At 40.1% G+C, this 7500-nt stretch overlaps 1 protein-coding gene and 1 non-coding gene across 7 annotated transcripts in view; both read left to right on the top strand.

The window, feature by feature from the left end:
• wnt5b (wingless-type MMTV integration site family, member 5b) overlaps window positions 1-7500 on the top strand; it is a 97333-nt gene that overhangs the window by 20567 nt on the left and 69266 nt on the right. The gene's annotated exons all lie outside the window — the stretch shown is intronic.
• On the top strand, window positions 1200-1310 carry trnal-caa. Its single transcript has 2 exons — window positions 1200-1237; window positions 1265-1310. It is a non-coding gene; the product is annotated as a tRNA-Leu (tRNA).

Consider the following 7500-nt stretch of genomic DNA (forward strand, 5'->3'; position numbering starts at 1 on the left):
GAATTCAAGTAAGGCCATAATTGTAACTGTAAGGTAATTACTGAATTTAGTACGGCAATGCACTGTATTACTACACTACTGAAAAATGGACAGTGTTGGGTGTAACGTTTTCCAAAGCAATCCTGTGCTAGATTTAACCTCAACAGAAGAAGCCATGGGAATCGGAAAGGAGTACATACACAAATAGGAGGACATCACTGTGTGAGCCTTGCCTTAATTTTTGTGGCTGCCAAGATCGAATCAGGGAGTTTACAAGGGTGTCCCCGTAATTTCTTTCTAACAGCCTCAGCTTGTGCCCAAAGGCTAAAACCCAATCTGTGAGTTTTTTTCAAACCAAAACTGGGTCAGCAGCATTTCTAGAAGTTTCTGTCTTATGTCTCCAAAAGATTTCTGGAGTAGTGCAGATGTTAGGTGTGAGCAGAAGAAATTAGAAGAGCAGAAATTAAGACCTTAAAACAAACAAAAAAAAGAAGTCAGTGTTAATGTGTTCAAACTTTTAACCCTTTGATAACCTCAACTCCAAAACCAGGTGAAAAAAGTGAGGATTTTTGTGCGATTTCCCTTTTCTTTCTTTGTCTTCACATTGCACTTTATTGCTTTGGTCTTTTCATTGCTGTACTTTCTTTTTCTCTTTTTCCAGAGGAAAAGTTGTAATTTTCTACCCTCTGGTATAAAATAGAGGAGTGTTTTCAGGGCACAGAGCAGGGACGGGGAAGAAACGACTGTGAGAAATATGAGCAGGAGAGACAGATAGAGACAGAAAGAAAGAGAGAGCGCAGTCTTTGATCTATCTCTTGGTAGGAGCTGGTCTTGGCATGCGGCCAGAAAACCCCACAGCGCACATATACAGACACACACACACATATATGCACACACATTTAGGGCTCCAGGGCTTTGCTGATTATTTCTACTGGGAGGATCAAACACGCCTGCCCCCCCTCCCCTAACCACCCTCCCTTCTCCATCCTCCATCCATCTATCCATCCATCCTTCATCTATCTGTCTTTTTACGAGACCATCTGTCCAGGCATTCATCAGGCACCCCATCCATTCTTCTATCAGATGGAAAGATCTGATCTAAAAAAGCTAAAACACGTCACTTTCCTTACAGTGACTAATTATAACAGACTGTGAAGCATATTAAGGGTCTCTGAGTTTTAAATCATCAGTGACTTTGCTGAGCCGTCAGCAGTGTGGGTGTCAGGATGGCCGAGTGGTCTAAGGCGCCAGATTCAAGGATGCAGTCCTTCCTCACTCATGGGATTTATGGTCTCCAAATGGAGGCGTGGGTTCAAATCCTGCTCCTGACAGTATTTTTGGCACTGAAGTTTTTTAACACATGTTGTTTATTGGAAAAAAAAACGCATCCAACAAGTCTGCCGCTCTGTTGCTTTGTATTCAGTTGATGACATGTAAAGCTTATTTATTCTTGTGAACTTTAAAGGTAACAAAGCCTAAGTGATAAGCAGAGCCGATACTTGGATTTTTAAAAAATCTTTATCTATTTGATTTTCCAGCAGTGCTACATTTTTTAAGGTTTTATAGGGAACATCTTCGCGATACTCAGTATTCATGACAAATTCATATGAAATCACAGTAATTTTAATCCAATTAAATTCTGTTCAGTTTGATTCAGTTTATTTATACAGCACTAAATCACAACAACACTCACCTCAAGGCGCTTTAAGGTAGACACTACAATAATACATACAGAGAAGTTGCTATAATCATCGATTTTGGTTTGTGTGCAGGGAGGAGGTAAATGGTGGAGCAGTCTCAAACTTTTGAGGAGTGGAGATGTAGACTTTTTTTTTTTATTGCACAAAAAAACAACATCTGCACAAACAGATGCTAACAGCTAGCCATGAACACAGATTGATTGCAAAGCTGAGTGTATGCTGACCCCAGCCCAGAGGCCAGATACTGATTTTAAAGTAGCATGTAATATGTCAGGGTTATTCCAGATAGGTGTACGTTTGCATGGGATTAATGAAGACTCCGTTATTTTTAGAAACTCCCACCATGCTGTTAGAGAAAAGCTGATGTTGATACTTTTAAAGCATTCATGTCTTTTGATGTTTGAGCTAATAAATGGTAGGTCTGAAATCTCTAGATCCTTGCATAGTGCCTGTTCAACATCTAGCCAGGGCTCAACTAAGAAGGTATGTTTTAACCATTCTGAGATGAACTGAAGCCTGTTGGCTAAGAAGTATTGGTGAAAATTAGGCAGATCTAATCCTCCTCTATCCTTGGTTCTTTGTAGCGTTTTTAAGCTAATACGCGGGGGTTTATCTTTCCAAAGGAATTTGGAAATATATGAATCCAGAGATCTGAACCAATCTTGTGATGGTTTGTTAGGGATCATCAAAAATAAGTAATTTATTTTTGGCAAGATCATCATTTTTATAGTGGCGACCCTTCCCATGAGTGATATGGGTAAAGATTTCCATCTAGTCAGATCGCCTTCTACTTTCTTTAGAAGTGGGATGTGGTTTAATTTAGTTAAGTCTGAAAGCTTAGGAGAGACATTAATACCTAAATATTTAATATTTCCGGATTGCAGTGGGGCAGAGGAAGAATTATGGAAGGAGCAGTTAATGGGGAGAACTGTAGATTTTGGCCAGTTAATTGAATAATCTGAAACTCTTGAAAACCAGTTTATTAAAGTAATTACCTCAGAGAGGTTGGTTTGTGTGTTTTGCAGAAAAAGCAACACATCATCCGCATAGAGACTGATTTTATGTTCTATGTTCTTACATTTTATGCCCTTAATTGTTGTAGCCTGTCTAAATGCTGCTGCTAGAGGTTCGATAAAAATTGCAAAAAGTGAAGGGGAGAGTGGGCATCCCTGTCTGGTGCCCCTCAGGAGACAGAAGCTGGAGGATGTCTGGTCATTTGTTCTGATACGAGCTGTTGGGGAATTGTATAATATTCTTATCCAGTTTATGAAAGAGTTTCCAAAACCAAATTTGTGTAAAGTTGCGAATAAAAATTTCCAATTAACTCTGTCAAATGCTTTTTCTGCATCTAGAGATAATATTATGGTTTCGATGTTTTTATCGTATGAGTAGTCTATTAAATTAAGTAATCTACGAGTGTTTGTTGAGGAGTGCCGACCTTTTATGAAACCAGTTTGGTCAGGATGAATTAAGAGGGGGGTCATTTTCTCTAATCTCTTTGAGAGAGCTTTGCAGATTATTTTAAGGTCTACATTTAAAAGAGAAATTGGACGATAGCTTGAGGGAAATAAAGGGTCTTTGCCTGGTTTTAGCAGGAGACTAATGTTGGCAGAATTCATATTTGGTGGTAGTCTGCCCTTTTCCTCGATTTCCTGCAACATTCCGTGGAATACTGGTGCCAAAATTGTCCAGAATTCTTTGTAGAATTCTGCAGGGAAGCCGTCTGGACCTGGAGCCTTATTATTGGGCATACTTATCAGGGCTTCCTGGAGTTCACTTGGCGTCAGTGGCGAATCCAGTTCCATTGCTTGACTGTCTAGTAATTTTGGAAGAGTTACGTTGTCAAGAAACAGATCAATTTCATTTTTAGATGGGTTTATTTGTGGTGAGTATAAAGTTTCATAGAAATCCCTAAAAATGTTGTTTATTCTTCCAGGATCATATATTGTGTTCCCCGATAAATCTTTAGCAGCACATATAGTTGTTTTTTCTTTATTTATTTTTAGCTGGTTAGCTAGAAATCGACCTGATTTGTTACTGTGTTCAAAATTCTGCAAGCGAAGTCTTTGTATAAGGAATTGTGTTTTTTTATTAATAGTTTCATTTAATTCTAGTTTTGTTTTGCATATTTTGTTCAATGTTTCCTGATCTTGGTTGCACGCGTAGGCTTCTTCTAGTGATTTGATGTTTTTTTCTAATTCCTGAATATTTTTGTTTTCTTCTTTCTTTTTGTGTGATGAGAAAGAAATTATTTTACCTCTCATCACAGCTTTCCCTGCTTCCCATAGAACAGAAGCAGATATTCCGGGAGTGTCATTAAAGTCTAAATATGAAGTCCATTCCTTTTTAAAGTATTTAATAAAGTCTTCATCTTTAAGTAGTGATATATTAAATCTCCAGTTTTTACTTGGCGTAGTATTATTCTTGTGCATTAGTGTTAAAGATACAGGAGCATGATCGCTGACAGCTATAGGATGAATCTCAGTGTCTGAAATGTCACACAGCAGTGAGCTGCTGACCAAAAAATAATCCAGACGAGAGTAAGAGTGATGAACATGCGAGAAAAAAGTATATTCCTTACTGGTGGGGTGAAGAGAGCGCCATGCATCGCAAAGACCAAAGTCGTTCATATACTGTTTGATTATATTTGTGGACTGCCAATTGCGCTGAGTTCCTGTTGTGTTGAGCCTATCCATTTCTTCATTTAGTCCAAGGTTGAGGTCACCGCCAAGAATGAGTGTGCAATCAAGGTGTTCAGAGAGTGCACTAAAAAAACCGTGGAAGAATGAGGGTTCATCAACATTTGGACCATATATACTAACAATACATAGTTTTTTGTTCAATATTGATAGTTTAATAATTAGAAATCTACCCTCTGGATCTATAACTGTATCGAGTACTGTAAAATTAACATTTTTATGTATTAAAATTGCTACTCCCCGTTGTCTAGAATTATAACCGGCTGCAAACACGTTAGGAAACTCAGGTGTTTTAAGTTCGTTTAAACCTGTGACAGGTTTGTGAGTTTCTTGTAATAAAACAACATCTGCCTGTAGTTTTTTAAGCTGGTTAAATATTTTTAACCTCTTTCCTCTGGTGCCAGCTCCATTTACATTCCATGTGACAAACCTCAGCATGCCCTTAATTGTGCGTGTATGTCTAATGATGTATGCTGGGTGTTTCGTTTAGACAGGGAGAGAATATGGAAACATCCCTTGTTTGTAAATAGAAAGAGAAAAAGAAGTGTGGTGAGAGGCTCCATAAGTCTGACTATGTGTGTGAATATTCACTAATATGAACAAGCGTGGTTTGCTTATGTGTCCTGCAAGTCTGTGCGTGCAGTGAGGCTGTTGTGAATGTGCTGCCGTTGAGCTGATGTGTTTGCGTGATCGTGTTGTGAAAATATGGAGAAATAGAGGGTGTTGTTTGTAGGTGAGTGGGGGAGTAGGTGATCACAGCAGTGAAAGACAAGAGAAAGAAAGAAACCACATGAACTGTGAGCGATAACAAAAAAAAAGAAACGAAACGGAAACATTCCAATTAAAGCAATGACGGAGGGTGACGGTGTTATATCTGCTATGACATCATATTGATATTACTAGCTTAAACTCATGTTAAAGGAGAGAGTGTGAATGAATAAGAAAAGAGTGTAGCGGGTTCTTATCTGGAGTGCAGTTAATATAACCACGGTGTGGTGCCGGGGTCGCGGTAAAGCTGTCCGTCCACGTAGAGCCGGTCCACGGCGATGACAGCACGGGAGCCTTTCTGGATGAAGCTACGTCGAACTGGGAACAGGACCTTGCGTCGTTCCAGGATCTCTTTGGGGAACTGGTCGTTCACGCTGAAGTCCGTTCCTTTCAGCTCTCTGCCGCGACTCTTCACCTGTTCCTTCTGTTTGAATTGACTGAATTTGGCCACAATAGGCCGTGGTCTCCCGGTCCGCGACCGCGCGCCCCCCAAGCGATGTACTCTATCGAAGTCGATGTTCTTTACGGTGTCCTCCGGCAGCTTCAGGTGGATTTTAATGAAGTTTTTCACCGTTGCCTCTGCGTCCTCTCCGGCAGTTTCTGGAATACCAGAAAACACAAGATTATCTCTCATGCTACGGGCTTGTAGATCGATAACGGACTCTTTTATTTTTTTATTTTCAATGTTTAGCTTTTTCATAAATTTTCGCTCCCCAAATGTTCGCACCACGGAGTTCACATCTACAGAAATTTATATCTTTTATTCTTCCGTGAGTGTTTCAGTCCAGGAGTAATTCTATAAACGTCCTTGCTTCTCTTTTCAATCAAGCCATTGCTGAGCTAGAAACTAGGAGGAAGTCTAGTGCTATAGGATAACAGTCAATGCAGACATTCACACCTAAGCGCGGATCGTAATGTGCTCCCATAACTGCTAGGTTCACTGAGTGAGTCCTTGGACACCGGACACCGGTCACGTTATGCATACTACCGCGCCTTAACCACTTTACGCTCTCATGAGAACTCTGTTGACCAGGAATTCTGATTCTAAAACAATTAACAGTAACAGTTGAGCACAATAATTTGAAATGTTTTTCTTTTCCAGTGCCAGGTGTTGTTTTGTTTTTTTTTTGGGGGGGGGGGGGGTTATTTGGGTTTTTTGGACCTGGAAGAAACTTTATGTGACCTGTCCAGGTCGCGTCAAGGGGCTAGCACATCGGAGTAAGGAGGAGTCAAACACAAATGTCGTACAAATGCAACAATGTGCAAAGCAAGCATGCAAGCCATGTAGCAGTCACGTATATTTGTGTAACCTATAAATCCCATCATAAAGACCATGAGCAGCAAAACGAAGAAAGCAGAGCAATATGCAGATTTGAAAGAAAGCGACAAAGGTGAAATTTTGGCTGTGTTCACTAAACATAATAATAGAAACATGCTTAAAAATGATAATTCAGTCAATAATTTGTTTTGATAAAAATGCCACCATAGTCTGTGTCACTATTCACGTTAGCTGTGAATGTGTGGGCTGAGTTTAAGAGTATGAGGCTCTTAACCTCATTGTGTTCAAGCCCCACGTTGGGTAAAATTACTTGACTTGAAGTTGGCAAAGTATGAACTAGCTAGAAAATCTGCAGTATGTGGAAACTTAGAGAAATAAGGCCTTCTCAAATAGAGAATCATTTTAAAGATGTCTTCTGTGGATTATTGTGTGCACACACTGAGGGGGAATTTGTAGTTCTGGACTGTGCACGGAGAGTGCTGTCGACAGCTGCCATCAACAAGGTCAGGGCCCTGTGAGTGTGTGTTTGTACGAGAGACAGTCTGGAGACACAGTAACATCTTCAGCTGTTGCTTAAGTTGTAAAAGAGTTATTGTCAGTCTCTCAGTTCTTTCTGCCTTTCCTTCATTCCACTAAAGTACCAATTGCTTTGTGCCACCATCTGCCTTAAATTTTCATTTTGTTCCTCTAGAAATTATCTATATAACTGGAAGATTTCCTCTTGTTTGTCCCCTCTGGTCTACAATAATCACACCAGTCAGTTCCATGCTGAATCAGCTGCTATGAATTCTCTCCGTGTTTCTCTCTCTTGTAGAGCTGTGGAGCCTGAAGGTCTAACCTCCAGTTGAACTCACACACTGAAGTAAACGTACGTGTGTGTGTGTGTGTGTGTGTGTGTGTGTGCTAGGTTGTGGGTTGTGTGTGTGTGTCTGTTGATGTAGTGTGAGGAGTGCATTGCGTTGCTGACAGAACTGCAGATGTTGACCTTCAGTGCATATCTATCTATCTATCTATGTATCTATCTAGCTGTTTTCTCTCATAGTGCCTACAGGCAGATGTAGGGGTCATTAAAACA

This window comes from Haplochromis burtoni, unplaced genomic scaffold, assembly GCF_018398535.1.
Source record: "Haplochromis burtoni strain Fernald_Lab_line unplaced genomic scaffold, NCSU_Asbu1 Contig_98, whole genome shotgun sequence".
In the NCBI taxonomy this organism is placed as follows: domain Eukaryota; kingdom Metazoa; phylum Chordata; class Actinopteri; order Cichliformes; family Cichlidae; genus Haplochromis; species Haplochromis burtoni.